At 47.0% G+C, this 24343-nt stretch overlaps 1 long non-coding RNA gene across 2 annotated transcripts in view; it reads right to left on the bottom strand.

The window, feature by feature from the left end:
* The window catches only part of LOC132437822 (uncharacterized), a 54290-nt gene that overhangs the window by 15378 nt on the left and 14569 nt on the right, over window positions 1–24343 (bottom strand). The window contains exons 2-3 of one of the 2 annotated variants that reach the window (XR_009522106.1): window positions 7519–7674; window positions 7128–7237 (exon numbers count right to left, since the gene is read on the bottom strand). This is a non-coding gene — a long non-coding RNA (uncharacterized lncRNA). The remainder of the gene's footprint in view (window positions 1–7127; window positions 7238–7518; window positions 7675–24343) is intronic. The other variant, XR_009522107.1, reaches the window with a different exon arrangement.

The following is a 24343-nucleotide window of genomic DNA, read 5'->3' as shown; positions in this document are numbered from 1 at the left end:
CCCAGCGTCCCCAGGAGACCAACTTTCTGGCTCACTCAGGATTCATGGGGGAACGGCCCACATGGCCAAGCCTCTTGGAGCACAAGATCCTGGCCAGCTCGCCCCACAAGGCAGGGCCTGAGGACCTGACTGGCTCGCGTCTACCACCCCGTGTCCTGGACCTCAGTTCTCTCTCGTCATCTAGAAGCCCTTTGTGCGCCGGATCTCTGTTTCCTGGGTCCAGGCCTGGTTCTGGTCCCTGACGAACTGACTCCTGACCTGGGTCCCCACCCTGCTCCTTCTTGGCATGCTGGTATCTGCTCGGCTTCTTTTCAGCCCCTGATGCTCAGAGCTCACTCCCCCCATTGGAGATTTCAGAGCTGTGGCTCAGAGATTTCAGACTCAGACCAGGGAAGGGCCTTAGAGCACAGATAACGTGTCTAATTCCTTAGTACAAAGATCCCCTCGAAGGCCAGCCAGCCAGCACACCTTCTTAAATTCCCACGATATCACAGGCACTGTAGTAAATCAGGAGATTCAAAAATAAATAAAACTTCAAGAAACTCGCTATCCACTATGTAAACTTGTGTACACAAGGTGAGATGATGGTTCCTCCTGGAGGCTGCTTGTCTGGGCTACGAGGGCACATTCCCAGGACAGGGGCCTCCTTACTTTTGTTTAGTCCATCATCAGGTGTTCGTGATTGCTAAAACATTCTTTCTAATTTTGAGCTCATGTCTCCTCCTGTCTACCTTCACCTCTTGGCTTTAGAATTTAAGGCCAAGTCCATCTGAAATCAGACTCCATTCTCACCAGCTGTGTGACCTTGAGCAAGTCTTCCAACCTCTCTGAGACTCAGTTTGCTTTGCCCAGCTGTACAATGAGCACACGACTCCCCGGGATGTATTGTATCACGTGAGCTGAAGGGTTTCTCCCTGTACAACTGCTTTAACTGTTCTCAGGACAGAGAGCTTCTTCTGTTTCTCTTCTAGCTAAGCGTTCATCTCACTCTGCTCCTTCTGCTTTCTTTCCCATTGCAGCCTCCCACCCACCAACGATGCCGACAACCTCCTGGTTGTCTCATCTGGGAGACCCTCCTCGGTTCCTCCCTGGATCTCGTGAAATGGTCCAGGGCTCACCTTCAGAGGCCCCTCACTTGGATCCTCCAACCCTGTGTTCTGAAGACTCCCTCCCTTCTGAAGACCCTTCCTCAGCTCTTCTTTCCTCACCTGGGGCTGCTCCCAGCCCCTCCCCTCAGCCCTCTGCCCTTCTTGGCAGCAAGGAAGGTTCTGGAGCGCTTCCCCTGCCTGCTCTGAGCCCTCGGCATGTCTGTACCCATTTCATTCCTGAATAAGGCCACAAGGACTCTGACTCTCCCTCTACGGATGACGAAATTGGGTGGTGCTCAGAGTGGTTGAGTAACGTGCCCAAGGTCAACCAGCAGAATAGGCCTGGACACGCAGGTTATCTGGCATCTCCTAACCAGTCTGTCTCTGAGCAATTTTGTCCCCACTGGAGTTTCGTCGAGCTATTTGTTGACATCTGCCTGATGGGCATCTCCAGGGAGGACCCTTCCTTGCAGCTCTAGGTCTACATGTGAACTGCACACAGGACATCTGCACTCCATGATCCGCGGCCACATCAGGATGAATGTGAACTCATTTTCTCTCCCTCCTTACCCATCCGCCCCGTCTTCTCCCACGTCACCCGAGTGGGACAGCCCCCAACGCCCGCATCTCCACCTGCCGCTCCTGTCTCACCCCAGCCCAGCCTCTGTGCTGTCTCCTGAGTGTTCCCCTTGTCTGCCCCTCCTCTCCATCCCCTATGCCATCGCCTAGGCTCTGCAGCCTTTGTTTCTTGCCTGGACTTCTCCACGTCACCTAACTACTCTTCCTGCCCCTGTCGGACCTCCTGCGATTTGTCGTCCTGCCATGTGTCCAGGTGCTTTTTCTAAAATTCTGCACTCTTTGCTTAAGCCCCTTCCCTGGTTAACCATTACCTTCGAGATAACATCCACATTCCTCATCACGCGATCCCAGCCCCTTTCTCACCCGTCCCCCTGCGCCTCAAGCCTCCTCCTTCACCCTCTGCCCCAGACTAACTGGCTTGCTTGAGTTACCAGGATAATTACAAAGACAGCATAAACCGTTGGGTGCTCACCAGGGGCTGCACAAGTGTCTCTCTTCCTCCTTACATCCACCTGAGATGGAGAAATTATTCATGCCTCCCAAGCGAGGCAACCGGGGTTTAAAGAGGGTAAGTCACTTGCCCAGAAACTGATTTGTCCAAAACCAGGTGTCGGTAGCTCCAAGACCCATGCTCTTTGCCACCAGGCTCTAGGACACTGGCTAACTGCCCGGTGTGGACCACCTTCTGTGTCCTCCCCCAGCCCTCCCCAGGCTGATTCCTTCCGGTCTGAGTGCAAGGCTCGGCCCTCTGGAAAGCCAAGGTGGAACTCTGGCCCCCAGGCTGGCTTGGGTGTCTCAGAAGACTTTTATTTATCATACTCCTTTGAAGTGAATATCCCAGCATTTGTATGATGCATCCTGGGCTTAATATTATCTCTTCAGGAAGACAAAACTCGCACCATAGGAAATGCACATATCCTCAAGCCTATCCCACACTGTACACACACACACACACACACACACACACACCAAAAACGCCCATGCAAACAACTAAGTCAATCTCTGGGAGCCTGTCTGCCTTGGTCCAATTCCCAATGTTACTAGGCCAAGCCTCTGCAGGAATTTTATCCCATTTGGATACCCCCGATGCCTGATACATGAATGACACTTGAGGGGGTAAATAATGAATAGCAAGAAAAACAGCTAACCTTTTTTGAGAACCTACAAAACACCAGCCATCGAGCTAGGTATTTGGCACGGATTATCTTATTTTAATTGCTCACAATAGAAGCTATGAGATAGGTAGTTTTCTTACCTACAGTTTATTGATGTGGAAACAAAAAATCAGAGAGGTTAAGCTAGTCACTTAAAGACCCACAGCTACAGTGATATAGGACTGAGATTTTAAACTAGTCTGGCTGATGTCAGAGTTTGAGGTCTTAACCTTGGGCTGCATTTCCAGAGAATGAAGACTCTTTTCTGCTCCTCAGAAATGCTGTTCAGTCCCCCACCTCCCTCCTTCCTACCCCCATCCCGGGCCAAATACACCAAGATCATTGTCATACTGCTTTCTTTTGTCAGTATCTCTCTTTAAAAAAAAAAAAAATCACATAAAAATTTAACAGCAATTCAAGCATCGCTTGTCTATTATGGAAAACAGTAGGATTAGTACCTCCTTTGATATGGATGCCACGATTTCAACCTATTCAACAGCTGAGGCACACTGTCATATTCAGGGAACATGTCGCCCACCTTAGCTTCTAGATCTTTCTCACAAAAACTAAGCCAGGCTGCACAAGTCTGGCATCTCTTCCACTTCTCTCAGCTGAAGACTTTATCATTTGTGAGATATATCCTTGACTTAGTATCATCTTTGCAGGAAGACAAATAAAAAACTCACATTGTAAGTGTACACAGCGTTAATTCCTACTTCCTGCCACATAGAAAAATAAACTCAAAGTGGATGATAGACCTAAATGTAAGATTATAATGCTTCCAGAAGAAAACAAGTCAGAAAATCTTTGGGATCTTGAGTTAGGCAAATAGTTCTTAAATACAACATCAAAAACACATGAGAGAAAAAACGATAAATTGGACTTCACCAAAATAAAAAAAAACTATTCTTAAAAAGACACTGTTAAGAAAACAGAAAGACAAGCCTCAGACTAGGGGACAATGTTTGCAAAACACATATCAGATAAAGGACTTGCCCAGAATATGTAAAAAAGAAAATTCAGGAAAAAGAAAATAGTGCAATTTAAAAAATTTGACCAAATACTTTGCCAAGGAAGTTATATGGTCAAATCATCATATCGAAAGATATTCATCATCATTTGTCATTAGGGAAATGCACATTTAAACCACCATAAGATACCAATATGCCTATATTAGAATTTCTACAAAATGCTGACAGTACCAGGATATGGGACACACATGCATTGCTGTGTGAACTGATAAAACAACTTTGGAAAACAGTTAGACAGCTTCCTAAAATGTTAAACATACACTTACCATATGACCCAGAAATCTTACTCCTAACTATTTACCCACGAGAAATGAACACTTATGTCCACACAAAAACCTGGACATGAATGTTTATAATGGCTTTATTCATAATAGCCCCAACTGAAAACAACACCAATATCCTTTAAATGATGACTAGGTAAACATGCTCTGGGGCATCCCTGCCATGGGTACCACTCAGCTGGAGAAAGGAACTGACGACTAACACTTGTGACAAAGAGGATTCATTTCAAAGGCATTCAAGGAGCAGAAGAAGCCAGACACAGAAAGGCTACACAGATCTAATTCCATCTCTATGATATTCTGGTAAAGGCAAAACTCTAAGGATAGAGAACAGATCAGTGACGCCAGGGGCCAGGAGGGAAGGGTTTGGCTACAAGGAGGCACAAGTGGACTTTTTTTGTGGAACTGCCCCGTATCTTGATTTTGGTGTCGGTTACATGACGGTATGCATTTATCAAAACTCCGGGAACTGTACAATAAGAAGGATGCACTTTAGTGTAGGTAAATGGTACCCCGATTTAAAAAAATGCATTCCTGTTCAGTGTAACCAGTGGTGGAGGAGAAGCCAGGTGACAGTGAGTTGAACCTTTATCTGCACCCAGGTAGATCTTATATCGGCAACTACTTTACCTGTTAAATAATTTGTTGCCTTCGTCACAGATTTTAGGAGGCATTTAAAGTTCACAAACAATAGAAGGTAGAGGCCAGCCTCTTAGAACCAAGGAAACACAGTAGGTCATCTTGTGACTATATAATGTACACTTTATATTTAACCTCGTGAAGGCCAGTTTATCCAGACCTTTTCTGACTTGAGACTATGTGAGTCACCCCTCTCCAATCAGTGGCCCTGGATGTGGGGTGAGCATCCCTCCTATTTCTCCCCCAAGCAGAACGTGGAAATATCAGAAGGACAGTGCGCCTGGTGAGAGAGCAGGGACGTCCATCTACGTGGATGGCTACTGGCCAGCATCCTCCTTCAGGAATTTCCAAATTGATGGAGAATAAACACAGGGTCTGGGCTTCCATTTCCCAAAGCTTAGAGCCAGATGGAAGGCCTCCCTCGACACCTGAGACCCCAGCTTCAGCGGACGTTGCCTGTGCACGTGTCCTGGCCCGGTGTTCTCTCCCTGCGGGCATGGAGACCCAGCCTCGCCCCCTAATCCAGCCACAAAAGCACAGTTGCTGCGCTAGGTTGTATCTGCCTGGCTTCCTTCCACCAAGAAAACATTCACACCCCATGTTTCATTCTTAGAAAGTCCACAGACTGATACTTAGAAAATAGGTTCCAGGAAATTATACCTTCAGAGGCCTCTTCCTTTTGAAGAGTTTCATGGAAGTCATTACCCTTTGTGATTAAAATCAATACCAACAAGGGGAGATGGACCACTGTGTGCCTGAAGGGATGCCCTGGGCAGAATATGGCATCACCTGTGGGTACCCGGCAGCTGAGCACAGCCTGAATCTAATTATGAGGAAACAAGGGAAAATGAAAATAAGGAACTGTATTATTCAAAGCTGTCAATATCGTAAAGTATAAAAAAAGGTTGAAGAAATATTTCAGAAAAAGGAGATCACAGACACATGACATCATGTGCTAAGGGAAAAAAAAGCCAAACCCTACAATCTTGAGTCAAATTATTGATAAAATCAGAACAGTATTGGTAGATTAGAGAAAAATATTGTCAATGTTAAAGTTACTGAGGTCGACAACTGTGCTATGGTTATGCAAAAAAAATCCCATTTCATAGAAAATACACACTGAAATATTTAGGAGTGAAGAGTCACGATGTGTGCAACTTAAATGGTTTAAGAAAGAAACAATTCTTGAAAATTATTTGCATTATTATTACAATTGGAATGATTATTACTGTCAAAATTATTAATAAAAAGCTTTTAGGGGCAAGGTAGGCCAGGTCAAAGAAAAAGCTTTTAAAAATGTAGTCCCGGGACTTCCCTGGTGGTACAGTGGTTAAGAATCCGCCTGCCAAGGCAGGGGGCATGGGTTTGAGCTCTGGTCCGAGAAGATCCCATGTGCCGTGGAGCCATTAAGCCCGTGCGCCACAACTACTGAGCCTGCTCTCTAGAGCCCGCAAGCCACAACTACTGAGCCCATGTGCCACAACTACTGAAGCCCGCGTGCCTAGAGCCCGTGCTCTGTAACAAGAGAAGCCACTGCAGTGAGAAGCCCGTGCACCACAACGAAGAGTAGCCCCCGCTCGCCGCAACTAGAGAAAGCCCACACACAGCAACAAGGACCCAATGCAGCTAAAATAAAATTAATTAATTAATTTATAAATAAATAAAAATGTAGTCCCTAACGCAAGTCATTTTGAATGTACGTTTAACACTGTGAGCTTGGTTAATTGCAGAAGGTGGGGGGAGGAAGGATGAGAAATGTGATTTTCCGAGCCCTGCCAAAACCCTCCATAGACCGAATCCTTATGAAAATGTCAGTTCTAAATATCACTTGACAGATGCTTTTCTCAGGCTTTTTATTGGGACAGACATCAGGCATGCTGTCTCCTTCAGACAATGTCTTGGGTGGTGTAGGGAGGCCTCTGCAGATACACGCCTGTCAATCATTTCCAACACAACAGTCTCCATTTTCCCCTAAATCCTTCAAAAAAGGACTGAATATTTACAGCTTTCATATTAACATTTTCCCTTTTCCACTGTTTGGCTTGGCCGAGACATTTTTGGCTGCATCAGTGGTCCTGCTGGTCAGTGACCCAGGCAGTCCCACGAGGTCCTCCTACTTCTCTCAGTCATTTTATTGCTGCTCCTTGGGGCGGGGAGGCACATAGGTTATAAGGAGGAAAAAGAAATGAACCCCAGCCCTTTGCTTTCATCATGCGTTTGTGGTCCTGATACATGTACTGTTAATAGGAGAAGAGGGGGACATTGGCTCCAAGTTTGGGGATATGGATAAAACCCTTACAGCAACTGCCAACTCTGAGAGGATTAACTCACTGAAAGTGTAATTCTCATGCTTACAAAGTCATTATGGACTAGATGGTTCTCCTCCAGGTGGTGACTCAGGGATCCAGGCTCCCTGAGGTTGGTGTCATCGTCATCTCCACCATGTATCACACACAGGTGCTCTGCTGGGGAAGGAGGAGGGAGGGAGGGGTGCGGGGAGATATATGAGTGAATCCAGTAACTTACATCACTTTAGTCCACTTCACACAATCGACAATCAATCGTAGATGTCCACACTCCTCCACTGAGAGGTGAGGCCTCTTACCCTCCCCTAGAACCTGGGTGGACCTTTATAACTAACATGGTGGACATGCTAGTGACAAGTGATCGTGAGTGATTTCCAAGACCAGGTGATAAAGGCAACACAGCTTTGGCTTGGTTCACTCTCTGTGTCTCTGGGGCTCACCTTGGACTCTAGTCGCCATGTTGGGAGGAAGCCCAGGTCACATGGAGAGGCCCCATGTATACGTCCCAGCTGAACAGTTCCCCAGCCACCAGCTGGGATCAACTGCTAGACCAGTCAGTGAACGAGCCATCCACTCTCCCTTGCTGAATTACTGACCTGCAAAAACAATAAGAAATAGTACCTTTTCGTTATTGTTTAAAGCTACTAAGTTTGGGGGTGACTTGTCACACTGCTGTAGGTAGCTAACACAGTGAGCATCTTGCTAGCCTCTACCATGATTCTCTGGCTTCTCTGCATGGTTACACATATGGATTCCCTGACTACCAGCTGAGAGAAAAATCACCACAAGCACTGTCACCGCAACCACCATCACTATTGTGTCCATCAGGGTGTTGGTAAGAAATGCAGATGTCGCACTGAAAAAAGGAAATTGTGGAGAGTTTTGAAAAGGCGGTTACGGCAAGGATGAGGGAACTTATTAGTGACACACCCTAGGACTGACAACCACGTGATGGGGGTAGTATTACCATCCTAGTCCTGAAGGGACAACATGGGGACCAGTAACTGGAATCTGGTAGGACATCTAACTATAGAAGACAGATCAGCTGGGAGGGACTGAGACTTTCAGAATGAAGCTACTTTCAGTGGAGGCCCAGCAAAGAGAGAGAGCTGGGGGAACAAACACCCAAGCTCTCTCTCCTCTCACTTTGATTTTTCATTGATATTTCTACTGGGTGAAACCAACAGAAAACCAAAGGACAAGGAGGCTGGCTGAACAGTCTATAAGGTCGACCTCCCATGGGACAGAACAGGATGATAAAGTTAGAGGGTAGATCTGGAGGGGGAAATGCAAATATCCTGTGCGTACACCATCATCACCCCCTTTATCACCACCATTATCACAATCTTCACCACCACCATCACCACCCCCATCAGCACCCCCATCAGCACCCCCATCACCACCATCCTCACCAACACCATCATCATCATCACCACCACCACCATTAGCATCACCACCATCTTCATCTTCATCATCACCACCATCACCACCCCCATCATCACCCCCATCAGCACCTCCATCACCACCATCCTCACCACCACCAACATTAGCATCACCACCATCTTCATCTTCATCATCACCACCATCACCACCCCCATCATCACCCCCATCAGCACCCCCATCACCACCATCCTCACCAACACCATCATCATCATCACCACCACCACCGTTAGCATCACCACCATCTTCATCTTCATCATCATCTTTATAGTACCTCAAGTGTGCATACTACTTCTGGATTTACGAAATAAGTCCCAATACTTTCTCTTGTATCATCCTCAGAAGGTCACCCTGGCAGTATCCCCTGCACCTAGCAGAGGGCATTGTACATAACTCGTGCTTAGTTCAATCCCACAAATACCTAGCATGTCCACTCTACTGAAGGACCTCAGCTAGAATCACAGGTACAGAGAGTAATGTTCCAAGATGAATATGTTAAGTATCACGAGAGAGACACAAAGTGTTAGGAAGGATTGATCAGAGAAGACTCATGAGGGTGGTGGTGCCCAAGATTGGGCCTCAGTAGGGGATAGATTTCATCAGGTGTACTTGGAATGGAGAGTGCTTCCACGTCCTGGGAACCACAGGAAGGAAAGATTTAAAGGTGAGGAAATAGACAGCGTGTTCTGGGAGCAGGAAATACTTCCGTTTTGCTGGAGCACGGAACTTACAGCGATAAGATGTAAGTTACAAAATTGAAAAAGTGAAGTGGTCATATTGGCATAAGTCTTAAAAGCCAAGAAGCACTTGTACTGAGCACATCAGGTACTGGGGAGTCAGTGATGGTTTTTGAACAGAGGAAGAAACATTCTAACTGCCCTTCCGGAGAACCTGGTTTACAGCAGTGGAGGGATATATGGAGTGAGCACTTAACACGGGGTGGCGAGATTACCTGCAGGGCTGCCCTTGTTTCAGAAATGAGACTCTTGCTGTGGGAATGGGAGCAGAAATGGAAGAAAGGGGTGTGGCAGCACACTGACAGGGTGAGAACTGAGCGGGTAAGCAGTGGTTCTTCCACTGCTGGCACGGGGAACGCCACTGGTTCAACAGCACACGTTTTTATTGAGTGACTGCTCTGTCTAGGCGCTGTTCGTGACTGTGGACACAGCAGGAAGCCAGATGGATAAGGCATCTCACTTCTCACCAGGATTCAATAAGAGAAGGTAGTGCCATCGGCACAAGCAGGAAACTCAGGATTAAGAGATGGTGTACGGATTCTCCTCTGCCTAGAGTAGCCTTCCTCTCCTCTCCTTTGCCTAGAAAACTCCTATACATCCTTCAAAACCACCTCGAACTCCCCAACAATTTAAACACCTGTCTCTGATTCTTTCACTGTACTTTTCTCGGTCCTTTGAAATCTCCCTTCGCAGACAACTAGGATTTCAAGGGTTTAAGAAAGCATTTATAATTACAACAGATTGTGAAAAGTCTCTTGGAAGTTGTGTTAAAACTATTTGGTCAAACCATTAGCAATGCCGCATCGGTAAGTCAAAATCAGTAAAATAACAGCAAGTTATTATTGGTCCTGACAGTTTGGAAACAAAGAAGACTCTGCACACATGCCCTGCCTACCCCCTGCATCCTTACCCCACCCCACCCCATGCATCCAGTGGGGGTGTGACGCTGCTAAATGACCCGCATGCAGTCCCTGGGCTGTCAGGGCCAGGCTCGGCCTCCAGTCCTCCTAAGGCAGCAGATGGGTCCAGGTGGGTCCAGGGCCCGGCCTTTGAAGTCAAGCTGACTCAATCTGGAATTGAGGCTTTTCCACTTAAACTGCAATATATAGATACATAGATATATAGATACACAGATATACAGATAAATAAAATGTACACATTTAATTTGTTTCAAATAAATCATACTGCCACCTTAGCTATGAATTTGAATAAAGATAAATTAAGACAGATAATTGAACTGACGTAATGTGTGAATATGTATATATATTATGTAGCTTTTATAGCAAGAGTATTAATTTTTACTGAACCTCAACTGTGTGCCAGACAAGATTCTAAGGGCACCATCTTTTTAGCTAAGTGAGACTAAGTGAGTCATCCCAGCACCCTTACAAGGGAGATGTTGATATCCTGATTGTATACTATATGAAATAGATTCAGAGATGTTAAGGAAATGCTCAAGGTCACACAGCGTGGTACAGAACTTGAAATTAGCTGGGTTTTTTTTTTTCTTTCCTCCATGTTATGGGTTGAACTGTGTTCCCCGGAAAAAGATATGCTGAAATCCTAAGCACCAGAACGGCAGAATGTGACTTTGCTTGGAAATTGGGACTTTGCTTGGAATTGGGACTTTACAAAGATAAGTTAAAATGAGGTCATTAGGGTGAGCCCTGATCCATAAGATTGGTGTCCTTCTAGAAAGGGGGAATTAGGACACAGAGACAGACATGCACAGAGGGGGCACAGTGGAAAGGGATGGAGACACAAGGAGAGAACCCCACGAAGACTGGAGTGATGGGTCTACAAGCCAGAGACTGCGGGCAAACCATGGGAAGCCAGGAGGGAGGCACGGAGCAGATTCTCACCCACAGCCTCGGAAGGAGCCTTGATCTCACACTTCCAGCCTCCAGACTGTGACACGATAAATAGATGCTCCTTTAAGCCATCTGGTACATAGAACATTGTCTCAGCAGCCCTAGGAAATTAGTCCGCTCTGCTTCCAAAGATGTTGTTCTTACCCATCTCTTACACCTGGCCCAACACAATGTGGTGACACGTGGGGCTGAATTCACATCCCATGGGTGTTTCTGTCTCTTGACCGAGTTATTCCCAGGGAATAACATCACGTTTACCAGGAGGAGGGATACATGAGGAGTTTGGGATTAACAGAAACACACTACTAAATATAACTTAGATAACCAACAAGGACCTACTGTACAGCACAGGGAACTATATGCAATATCTTGTAATAACCTATATGGGAAAAGAATCTGAAGAAGAGTATATACACACATGTATATAACTAACTGAATCACTGCTGTACACCTGAAACTAACATAACATTGTAAATCAACTATACTTTAATAAGATTTTTAAAAAATGTATATATCACGTTTACCCTTGTGCTCCCTGCTCATAGAACAGTGGGTGATACAAGGCAAGTGTACAAATATGTTTTATAAGTGAAAAAAATCTTTTGAGTAGTGAAATTTTGCTTTGAATTTTAATATGTAAAACACATACCAAGCAAGTTTAGCAATTACCTTTCAGAGCATATTTGCAAAGGGAAAAGGCAGCTTAAGTCAGCTGTGTTGGGGAAACGGGGGTGATTGTGTGTGATGACCCACACATCTTCCTGCACCACCCAACCCGCCCTCCCTGTGACCCCCCCATACCCACCCCAAGTTACTTAGGCCAGCGAGGGACACCATCTAGAAAGTTCCAGCCTATGTAAACCAAAGGTATGCCGCAGTCAGCAGTATTTTTAAAACCAAGAAATACAAGTACGCTTACTGGGAAAAATGGGAGAGCATATGAAAGTGGGCAATGCTCAGAAATCTGCCGATGGGCACACAGCCCATGACTGACAGGACCGGGCTGGGCTTAAGGCTGGTGGTGGGGGGGAAGGTCACAGGCGATTACTTTACTCAACAATCCTTAGTGGACACTTTCTGTTCACAACTATATGCTGAGGACTGCGAGGCGTGAGGAAGGAAGACAGCCTCTACCTTAAAATTCTCATATTCTCATGCAAGAGAGAAAAAACCTATACATGTAGTTAACACAGTAGTTGTTACGAGCTCCAACTGCCCAGCACAGTGCCCCCAGGTTTACCCAGCCAGGGTGGGCATCTGAGTTGGGTTTATCTCCATTTTACAATGGGCAGGATAAACAACAAGGTCCTGCTGTATAGCACAGAGGACTATACACAGTATCCTGTGATAAACCATAATAGAAAAGAATAGTTTTTTGGTTTTTTTGCGGTACGCGGGCCTCTCACTGCTGTGGCCTCTCCCATTGCGGAGCACAGGCTCCGGGCACGCAGGCTCAGCGGCCATGGCTCATGGGACCAGCTGCTCCGTGGCATGTGGGATCCTCCCAGACCGGGGCACGAACCCGTGTCCCCTGCATCGGCAGGCGGACTCTCAACAACTGCGCCGCCAGGGAAACCCGGGAAAGAATAGTTTAAAAAGAATGTGTATATGTATGTATAACTGAATCACTTTGCTGTATAGCAGAAATTAACACAATATTGTAGATCAATTATACTTCAATAAATAATTTAAAAATGGGCAGGAGAGGTGAACCCTCACACCTGGAGGAATGGCCAGCCCAGAGGCAGGTTCCCACCACATGCCCTTCTCTGGGGCACACTGACGATGCCAGAAAACGCAGTCCCCATCTGTGGCTTCCAGCAGCTGGATCCTGGCTTCCATCAGGAAGGACCCGCCTTACCCCCTGGAGGAAGGACCGGGAAGATTCAGAACTCAGCTGGAGGATGCTGTCAGTAAGCAGGTTAGCGTGGAGTTTGCATGGGGGGAAATGAGGCTGAAATGGTCATGTGAGGTCAGATGGAGCTGGTGGAGAAATAGTGTAGAATTTCATCTTGTAAGAAGCAGGAGGGCCGAGCACCGCAGTGGGGAGGCTCGGTGGTACTTTGCACAAGTCAGAAGATGCTGGGAATGCCAGCCCGAAGGTGAGACAGGAGGCCCTGGGTTTACGTGTTGGTGAGGATGGAAAAGCATATCAATGAAAGATGAGGTTTCATGAAAGGAGAGCAGGCAGGAAATACGGTGCCTCAGGAAATATGGGAACAGTGGGTGTGAGGTGATGACGGAACCTCTGCTTAGGGGTGTCCGGCGGCAGCTGAAGAGCTGAGACTACAGAGCTCAGGAGGGAGGCCAGCTGGATGCTGAGAGGAGGGTCCTTGAACGGGAGGTACTGGCTTGGATAAAGAGGAGAAGGATGATCCATTAGTTAATGATGTGGTTACATAACCAGAAGAACTTCAGTATTTGCATCATCATGGAAGTTGGGGAAAGACAGTCTTAGGAAGGGAGAGCTGGTGAATGGTGTCCGCCTCCGTCACAGTCACAGGGGGTGGTCATTGGGCTTGTGTTCAGGGTTCATCCCTTGAGGGTGCTCTGTTAGCAAACAGAAGAGCGGGGAGTTGGGAGAAGCATGAGAAGCACGGCGGTCGCTGCATCGTCTACCAAGGACGTCAGCTAGGTCAGCAGTCACCACCAGGAGGGAAGTGGATGAAAATCCAGGAGAGCACGGGGCCACAGTGGATGGGAATATAGCGCCCCAGACCCAGTCCACCTCCGACATTAAACTGCTGAGAGATTTGGGGTGAATAGCTTAATGAATGTGAGCCCCAATTTTTTCACGTTTTATTTTGGAAATTTTTAAAAACATTAGAAAGAATAGTATATCCCATCACTCTGCTCCTCCGATCACTGACCCATAACCAATCCTGATCCATCCTTACTCCACCCACTTTCCTGACCAGCTGGTTCATTCGGAAGTTAAGTCTGGCTATTAAATCACTCTTACCTTCATTCATTCCTTGAATGCTGCTCTAAAAGATAAAGACTTTAAAAAGTATAGCCATGGACTGTTGCTACATCTAAACAGTTAACAGTATTTCCTGAAGAGCCCAGAAGTGTTTAAATTTCCCCAGTTATCTCATAGGATTTGGTGGGGGAGGAGTTGCTTTATTGAAATCAAGATCTAAACAAGATCTACATTGGCATTTCACTAACCTGTGTTTTCAGTCTCTTTTAAATGGTAAGTTCTCCCTCTTTTTTTCTTCTTGATGATTACTTTTTGAAGAAATGAGGTAATGTGTCCTGTTTTCCACCATCTGGATTTCACTGACAGCACCCACTTGGTACCATGTAAGAAGTTCCTCTGGCCCCTGTGTTTCCTGTGGGCTAGAAGTTAGACCCAGAGGCTCGATGTGGCTCACGTTAGATTTGTTTCCTCTTGCATGACATCAGTGTCCAATGCCTTGTGGCCTCTCTCTCTGTGATGCTCTGGTTGCTGTGTGGGCTCACAGGCAGTCCACCTCATCCATCCATTATAAATTCTTGGTACTTTTCACCACGTTAGCAGGAAAATACAAGTTCTTACTTTCCTAGAGAAAATCTAATCCATTTTGATCAGCAGAAAAATTAAAGACTAGATACAGCAGATCAATACATATAAAACATCAATATCTCTTAAATATAAAAATTGTGTTCATGTCCATGACAAATTACAGATTTTTCTAAAATGAAAGCAATGTTCGGAATGTGGTCCGTCACTGACACTGAAATAAGAAGTATGAAATGCCTCATAAAAAGTATAATGATGGGACTTCCTTGTGGGCCAGTGGTTAAGACTCTGCGATTCCACTGCAGGGGGCACGGGTTTGATCCCTGGTTGGGGAACTCGGATCCCACATGCCGCACGACATGGCCAAAAAAAAAATACAGTGATAACCGGGGGGGAGGAATCTTGTGCAAATCCTCCCCCTCATCCCGTGGACAATGACACAAATTCTAGAAACCAACCAGGTGGTACTGGAAGCTGGTTTTCCTCTTCATCAAGATTTTCCTCATCTGGGGCAGATGAACCAGTTTGCAAGGCAGAAATAGAGACACAGATGTAGAGAACAAACGTATGGACACAAAGGGGGGAAAGCGGGGAGTGGGGGGGGTGGGATGAACTGGGAGATTGGAATTGACATATATACGCTAATATGTATAAAATAGGTAACTAATAAGAACCTGCTGTATAGCACAGGGAGATCTACTTTATTTCTCTGTACAGTAGAAACCAACACAACATCATAAAACAACTCTACCCCAATTAAAAAAAAAAAAAGATTTTCTTCATCATACAGGACCTAGACTAGGGTGCTGGCAGAGAGAATGGAAAAGTTGTGATAAATGCGACCTTAAGAAAGAAGAACTAACAGGATTTGGTAAATAATTGAAGAAAGAGAGAGTTGAGGTATTGCAAATACCTTGCCCAATGGAATCTTAAGTAACAAAAGAATGTGAATTGGAAATTTCACAAGAACAGGAAAACTGTCCTCTGGTTTAAGCCGATGGATGTCTCAGCTGGTATGGCTCTGACTTTGTGGATAACAGGTGCTCAGATAACCCCAGAAATGTCCCCAGGCCATCAGAATCCACCCTTTCATCTCCAGATACTTCTTAGAAAACTGATCATACGTAACAAGGAGATCCATCAGCTAGGGGATATTCTAAAATGCTGAGCCATGTGCCAGACAGCATTTTAAGGGAATAAAATACTAACCTTTTTATCTGAAAAATACCCAAATGCTTCAGATCCTGAGTAATGAGTGGTTAAGGAAATATAGGGGGGGTGGAGGAGCTGCTGACACGCCTGCACATATAAAGAGTTCTGTAGAATAAGTAAAAATTGTGGGCTCTTCTATGTAATCAATGCTATTAATGATTTAGCAATGGCAGAGCCTGCAGGGCTGAGGCATGAGGACTGACAAAAGTTTGGGGGGGGGTACACCCAGGAGTCCACACTTGTGCCCCGGAGGTGAGGAAGAAGGGAGGGAGAGGAGATGGTGAAACGTAGAAAATGAAGGTCCAAGAGAAACCACTCAGTCCTGGAACTGGCCCCCAAAATGCTTCTTAGAAGCAGCACATCAGAATAAAGCACGCAGATGTCAGCAGATTCATTTAGGATTTCAAAGAAGAATCCCCCCAGCCTGTCACTACAACTATTTATCAGAGGACATTCCAAGACGACAAAAAAAAACCCTATTGGCAACTATTTCTACCCATCAAGGTGCAAAATTGCCCTTGATGCAGGTCAAGGGTCTCACCACTCCCAGACACCTCCCTAAGATAAGACCCAACCACAGACACCGGCACTGACAAAGGACAGTCCTCGCGGGCAGACAGAAGCAGGCGTCCACTGGGACAGCTGTGAGGGATAGCTGACCCCTGGGAAGAGCCTGCCCCAGACGACCTGGCCCTCTCAGTGGCCAGCCTGCTGTTGAGAGCCCAGGCTCGGTCCAGAGGATGCTGCAAAGGTGACGAGAAAAACACAGACATTCTTCTCTGTTTTGGAGGAAGCGCTGGAGGCCTCTGGGCCCAGAGTGGGTGGTAGAAGGTTCTTGTGGGAAAGCAGCTGTGCAGGGCGGACTACGGTGCCGGCGATGCCAGGTGACCGGCTGGCCAACGGGGATCCCAGCACCTGTCCCTGCTGGTCCTTGAGCCTCATTCGAGACAAATTCTTAAGATAATCGTAAAAACCATAGCAACCTTGTTGATGTTGGGATTTGCGCTGAGGTCCCAAACCAAGAAGTGGGGCAGAGAAACAGCTTCCGATCTCTTTCACAGAGCAGGCGAAAGGACGTGAGGGCTGTCCAGTGGATCTCGAGAGCTAACTGCGCCCACACTATTCTGCCCCTGTTTCTAGAACAAGAAACGGATCCAAAACACATCACTGGCATCACTCATTTCCAGGAAACTTGTCTTTTAAACAATTGTCTGTAAAATCATTTTTGTTTTATCCTCTGACAGAGAGAGAGCGCCTGATGCCAAAAGACAGGAGTTGGCATTTCCAGGCTGACGGTGGGGCAGCAAGGGTGGCAATGGGAGCTGCTGGGGTCAGTCCTGCTGTTTAGAGAGCTCGTGACAGGCCACCTCCGATGGATGAGGACTCTGGGATTATGATTAAAGGGTGAAGTGGAGGCAGTGGAATGGTCTGTGTTATCCCTTGAAGCCGGACCGACTGGAGGGCGCAGATGAGTGCAGGGAGGGGCGTGAGGACACCACTCTCTCCACTGGAAGTGGGAAGCGTGTGTGTGTGTAGATCCCGGGAAGTGGGCAGAGTGAGGGCGGGGAAAATGAGGCAGGAGGAGGAATGGCCCTGGGCTGTTCATGGCCACGGGCAGCAGGGGCTCTGACCCACCAGGATGCCGCACAGAGCTGAGTGGGGGCCTGGGAGACTGTGCTGGAGCAGTACCATAATCACCCGACCCCTGGGACTGGGGAACAGCCATGAGCAGAGACGTGGTCACCCTCCAACCTGTGCACGCTGGCCGGGTTGGGTGGGCGGCCCTCCTAAGGGCAGAAATCCTGTGTCAACGGCAGGTGCAGCGCGGCCCTTGGGGACCGCCCTCCACGGCCACAGCAGGGGTCAGAGGGAAGGTGAAGAGGCTAGCCCCAGGGAATCCCCATGCCTCCCAAGCCTGACAAAATGCTCTCCTTTCTGACCTGATTCTGGAAGCCACTGATGGTCCACAGTGGCCCGTGCCCTGTCTCCTACCCCAGCCCTCCGTGTCCTGCCGGCCACTGTGCCCTGTGCTGCACCTCACCCAGCAGGAAGGAGAGCCTGGGAGCCGGTGTCCAGGGTGGGAGCCTCTGCCCGAGGGGCCTGTGGCACCTCCCCAGCCGCCAGGCCCGACGTGAGGGGCCCCGACATGCCGGGCCCCGACGTGTGGACCCTGACGTGAGGACGCCGAGAGTCTGTCCTTCTTGGACACAGAGAGCAGTGCAGACTCCGTGTTTTCAGAGCTGATTCACACAGATGCATTTTCAGGTCATTTTCTCTGACTCCGGGGGGTGGGCATCATCACCTCTCCCCTCCCCTCTCAGGCAGGTTCCTTGGAAGGGAGTTTGAGCTGTCGGTTTCCCTTGGGAAATACCCCCCAAAGGGGAGTCTCCCCAGATCAGCGCCGAGAGCCCCTGAGCACCACACAGGAAGGGTGTGAAGAGAGGAGCAGGGCTTTCCTCTGGGCAGAGAGGGGAGGATGCGGGTCCTGCTCTTGCTGCCCACGAGGCCTTGGGAACGTGATGGAGCCGGGTGGGTTCAGTTTCTTCGTTTATGAGCCTGTGACTATGAAGGTGGGCCCGGGATCGAGGTAAACTCTCGGTCGTCCGTCCCCCAAAGGGGACGGTCTCCAGCTTTCCCTCCTCAGGGGGGCTGAGCGTGAATGTCATCGCCGGGAGCATCTCCACAGCCCTTTACATTTAAAGAATTTCTTTTTCAAATAGTTTTTGGCCCTTTCTTCAGGATAGGTATTAAAACACACCTCTTTGTACAAAGTTCTTTCCCCAGAAGATGCGTCATTCACGTGACTTGGAGCAGTCAGATCACAATTCAGAGGACTTAGGGCTCCCTCACCTTCTGACTCCTTTACTAAGAGTCATGTCAGGAGACCCTAGGAGATGTGGACAGACCTTCCCCCATTTTTCCTTCCAAGAGCAGTAACAGAATAAGTTGCTGTTTTATTTTGTTTTGTTTGATTTCACGTATACAGGCTATCCAAGCCTTGGAACTTGGGCTGCCGGCATTTTAACTAACGTGAACGCCTGGCTGACCCCCACCCCTTCTCCAGTGATTTTCAGGAAGGGAAATAAACCAGCAAACCCCGGCAAGGCTATGGTCAGTGTGTTACCTCTTGGAAAGGGAAACGCCAACCCGCAGGATGGTGCTCCCAGCTCCCTAACCAGCCTGCCCCCTTCCCAGCACCCCCAGTCAATTTGGAAGTTTTCACTTCAAATAGAAATCAGTTGGGGGGGGGCAATATTTCTCCTTTTAATAAATAAAATAAATACTTCCTCTGAATCAGCTTAGCGTCTCCATTTTCTCATACCAGGATCACCTTTATTCTGAGATCGGTACTACCCGTAAACCATCACTTCCCAACACAAAAGATACATGGCAAATGCCTACAAATTCCCACAATCTGGTCTTGAAATCACCCTAATATTTAAATCGGCATGGCTATCCCTTTTTTGTGTCAAAGTATAATCACAGTTTCCCCAGAGATACTGTATGTCTTGTTTCTTTTCTAGTCAATTTTTATTTTGACCCCCCCAACATTCACGGCTTAAGCATTTATCCAGTTTAAACGATGGGGATTTAAATTGCTATTTTAGTGGAAGATGCTTGATTAAAACCTGTGTCCTCATCAAATTATTGGACAGTGGTTCTTGGGCTTTGTTTACCTTAGTGTCAACCTTAATTTAAATTCTGCATAACTATATTTGCTTCAGGAAATGCATTCACCAGCAACACACCACAAATTACTTCGCATTATGAGCAGACTCTCTTTGTCTATTGCAAAGTGTTTTGAAATTAGCACCATAAGTAACTAGCTGTAAGTGTCACTCGATCTCCTTAATGCCTCATTAATCAAACCCCGTGGCAGTTGGTGTGATGTCCAAGCCCGTCTCATACAAGATTGGTATCACTTGCTCCTTGCTTCTGACCACAGTCTTTTAAACCTGATTCTAATGATTTGTGCATCCACCCTCCCTGTGTTATCCTCTGCCCCCAGAGGCCTCCCAACACGTGTAGCTTTGCACCATAGACCAGTTTCCGAGCATTCTTTGCAAAAATCGGCAATTAAAAAACCATTTTCGGGGGCTTCCCTGGTGGCGCAGTGGTTAAGAATCCGCCTGCCAATGCAGGGAACACGGGTTCGAGCCCTGGTCCGGGAAGATCCCACATGACGCGGAGTAACTAAGCCCGTGTCCCACAACTACTGAGCCTGCGCTCGTGAGCCCGTGAGCCACAACTACTGAAGCCCGTGTGCCACAACTACTGAAGCCTGCGTGCCTAGAGCCTGTGCTCCACAACAAGAGAAGCTATTGCAATGAAAAGCCCTCGTACCACAAAGAAGAGTAGCCCCCGCTCGCTGCAATTAGAGAAAGCCAGCACACAGCAACGGAAGACCCAATGCAGCCAATAAAATAAATAAATAAATAAATAAATAAATAAATAAATAAATAAATAAATAAATAAATAAATATCTTTAAAAAAAAAAGTCAAAAAACCATTTCCGGGCTTCCCTGGTGGCGCAGTGGTTGAGAGTCCGCCTGCTGATGCAGGGGAGACGGGTTCGTGCCCCGGTCTGGGAGGAACCCACGTGCCGCGGAGTGGCTGGGCCCGTGAGCCATGGCCGCTGAGCCTGCGCGTCTGGAGCCTGTGCTCTGCAACGGGAGAGGCCACAGCAGTGAGAGGCCCGCGTACCGCAAAAAAAAAAAAAATTTCCCCTCTCGTGGAAACCCATGATCTCAAAAGGAGAAAAGTTGTTTCCCTGAGTTATCTACCGACATTCAACGTGATTTTCAGATCACTCTTAAAATGCCACACTGGAAAATTTTCCCTAGACTAGTTTTTCTTTATGGCAAGAGTTAGAGAAAAGAAACACATTCTCCCATGGAGACTGCAGTTTCCACCCTGGCCTCAATTTTCAGAAGGATGTATACATTTAGCCTGAGCACTTAACCAGGAGAGGACAATATGTTCGTTCCTTTATTATGGGATATGATTTCTGTCCTAAATACAAAATTTTAAAATTTGTACTTCCAAAGGAAATGCAGAACAACCCAAACTTGATATTTTTATTACAGTCCCTACAGAAAAAAAAAAAAAATTATCATTCTTACATACGTGTTTATACAAATCGTAACAAAAATGACACAACGAAAGTGTTACAACCTTTTATGGGGCCATCAAACATGTGCAAATGTCTAAAAGAAACCCTCCCTATGTTCCATCCCCTTTCCCTGCATCGCACACAGGCCAGAACACACACACTCACACACACACAAACCCTTTTAACCAAATTTAATCTCCCTGACGTTAAAACTACTTAGCAGCTCTCCTGGACAGGAGCATCCCACAGGACGTCCTGACTGGGGTGGGCAGTCAGCAGGCATGTGGGCAGGCAGGGCTGCCCTGTCCCGCATGGCCGTGGCCGTGGGCAGGCACGAGGCCACCCAGAGCAGACACAGGTGCTCTATCTCCCGCGGTGCCGCCCCGTGAGGTCAGCTCTTCAGGAGCCGCATTTCAATGGGAGGCCTTTGGCTTCATGGCCTTCCCTTCTGACCACCCAGCAGGCAAAATCTAGGGAAGGGTTTTTTTCTGTGAGTTTTGTGAGAAAAAATACACACAAACAGCATTGAAACTTCAAATTTCCTGCAGGTGGGCTTCTGGCCTGCGAACGTTTCGTGCAATCTTAGTAAACCATTAATTTTCTCTGCTGGTAAACTTTTTGCCTTTTCACCTTATAAAACCATTCAGGCTAAATCAACCTTTTTCGAATAGAATGCAGCCTTGTTGCCTGGCTCTCAGTCCAACATCCATGGTAAAGCCCACGGAGTCCGAACACACAGACGGTACAAATCTGTGTAAGATTTTGACTTTAAAATTGACCTAATGTAAACCATACTTTGTGCTTGTTTTTATATTATTATCACGTCTACTTTCTCTTATGGCATTTAAAATAGGCTTTGACTTTAAAAGAGCAAATGTGAAAGAACATTGTGATTATATTTTCGGTGACATTTACTATGATGAAAGGTGTAATTTACAGCAATTACAAAAGTACCTTTTACGTCCCGTCGCCAGCTCATCCTGTTTTTACTCTGATTCCGGCAACCTCTATTCATTTGGAATCAACAACATCAGTGTGGAAAGGAGGAGTCCACGATGATTTTCAGAAGTGACAAAATCATCACTGAACAGTTTCAAAATGGCCAGTTCGAAACTTCTTCTTTTTAACAGCCATAAAATCTGAGTGTTTAAACCAACAATTCTGCTTCACCCTCCCCTTTCCTGCATTACCCACTCACCTCCTTCCCTTCCTTTCCCCCAAAGGCAATATTTTGGCTTGGCAACCAGTACAAATCTCTGAACCCTTCCATTTAAATGCCCCACAAAGATCCTGTTTGATCACAGCTTGGATTTCAGAAAGAAAGGAAGAAAGAAAAATCAGGAATTTGGACACAGGAGATGTCACAGTCCCTCACCCCCCATTCTGCCATTCTCTCCCTCACTGTCCCCTAGGAAAAAACAGAGAGCCAAGCCTCACTCTTACAGTAAAGATACCCCGAGATTTAGGGGTATAAGTGCGGCCTTACTTAGCAGCAACGCTGCAGCTGTGCTCTTATCTGGCCAAAGGAACCAGGGGACAACAAAAGAGCCCAAAGAAGGGACGACGGCTGCATGGGAAAGCCAGCAGCCCAGCATTGTGGTGCCCTTCTGCTGAGCAAATAGTTCAAACTGCTCATTCCCATCTCCTATTCTCTCCCTGGTACATTGTTTGTGCCCTTGCATTTCATTCTGCAAGGAAGGTTGCTCTCTGGGCCTATAAGCAAACAGTCCAGAAAAGAGCTAACCATCCTCTTCTCTTCCCCGGAGAACTAGCATTTTTATTTCAGCTCCAAGCTGTCAAAGACCTGGAGAGTTTATGTCAGTGTCCTGAATTAATTGCTTTAAGCTGAAGCAGGCTCCACGGGCTACCAAATGTCCAGAAGATGTTTATTAATAACGATTCCTCCAGGATTCTGGCTCCAAGCTGTCCCTTGGTGGTGGCTTTTATCTGGCTGCCACATTCTCACCCCTGGCCTCTTGGTGCTGGGAGTGGGAGGGCTTGCCTATCCAGTCATCGTGACAAAATTTCGAATTGCCTGGAGTGAAAAAATACCCACCTGTGTATCAGGACATGTGTGATAGGCGCCTTTGTCCTGTCCCCAGAAAGGTCCCAGAAACTGCGTGAGTAACCTCGACGTGGGCCGGGGAGGTAGCTGCAGACTGCCCTGTGCAAGCTCATTTAGCCCGTGCAATTAGCAGAGGCAGCCAGAGAAATTCCCTTCTCTTGCTCTCCCTCCCCACTTCCTCCCCCAAAAGAAAATTCAGTGAGGCTGACAACCTGATGTATTTTGAAGTTTTCCTGGTACCAAAAAAAAGCCTCTTTAATAGAATGAAATAATAAACCAATTTATATACCGATATAAGACCAGGATCGTGAGTGCCATTGTGTAATTTTCCACTTGACTTTTCATTATCTACCTGAACAAAATCAATCTATATGTATGGGATCAACATACAATTCCGGAGATAAAAGCTGAAAATAAATGTGCTTTGCATATCCCGGAGATAAAAGACACAGTCCTTCGGACAGCCTTTTCTTCTCCGGCAGATGTATTTATAAAATAAATGGTGTGTCAAGGGAAAAAAACGAGACATAGTTGTGTAACTGGAGTGTGGACTCCTTTGCTGGAAATATTGATCCTGCAAATGAACACTGGTTAATAAGTGCCCTGCCGACGATATCGGGTCTACCCAGAGCGCAGTCTGGGTCAACGCTTCTCCCAGCCAAACCTCCCCACCGCCAAAAAAAAAAAAAAAAAAAAAAAAAAGACACTTGCCCTATTAACATGGATTTAAGGCTGAGGACTTCAAGGGCCTTCTGAAGCCTCTCCACGGAGACAAAGCACACTGAAAAATCACATTATGTTAGAAACCCCCCCTGCAGCAAAGGGCCAGCTGTGAGGGACCCTCAGTCTTCAAAAAAGGAGAGGTGTCCTGCGCCCCTCGGAGGTGACTTTTTTCCTTTAAACAAGTTGAGTTCCATCCCTGTTTTTGGTGCCTTTCTTCACCCCAACACCTAGAAATGATACTAAGGACAGTACAGCTCTGTCCACACGGGCCACGCCCAGGTCCTGGCCACTCCCTTCCTTTGGGGATGCGTCCCCGTCAGCACTGCGTGTGTGTGCCATGCTGGGCAGGTGGCAGAGGCATCCATGGGTGTGCCCATCGGGTTCTGAACCCCTTGGGGAATGTGCACCTGCCCGGGGGGCTTATTGGGCCTGTTTCCAGGCTGGCCACTCTTGTCCCTTCTGTGAGGCAGGGACTAATTGCCCATGCCTTATTGGCCAGCAAAAAAACCCCACGAGGGATGGGTCCTGGACCACCTTTTTCCCCAAACAATCACTCTGAGTTTATGGACTTTTTCCGGTCATTGAAAAGTAATGATGTC

This window comes from Delphinus delphis, chromosome 15, assembly GCF_949987515.2.
Source record: "Delphinus delphis chromosome 15, mDelDel1.2, whole genome shotgun sequence".
Lineage (NCBI taxonomy): Eukaryota > Metazoa > Chordata > Mammalia > Artiodactyla > Delphinidae > Delphinus > Delphinus delphis.
This window is presented reverse-complemented; position numbering and strand designations above follow the sequence as displayed.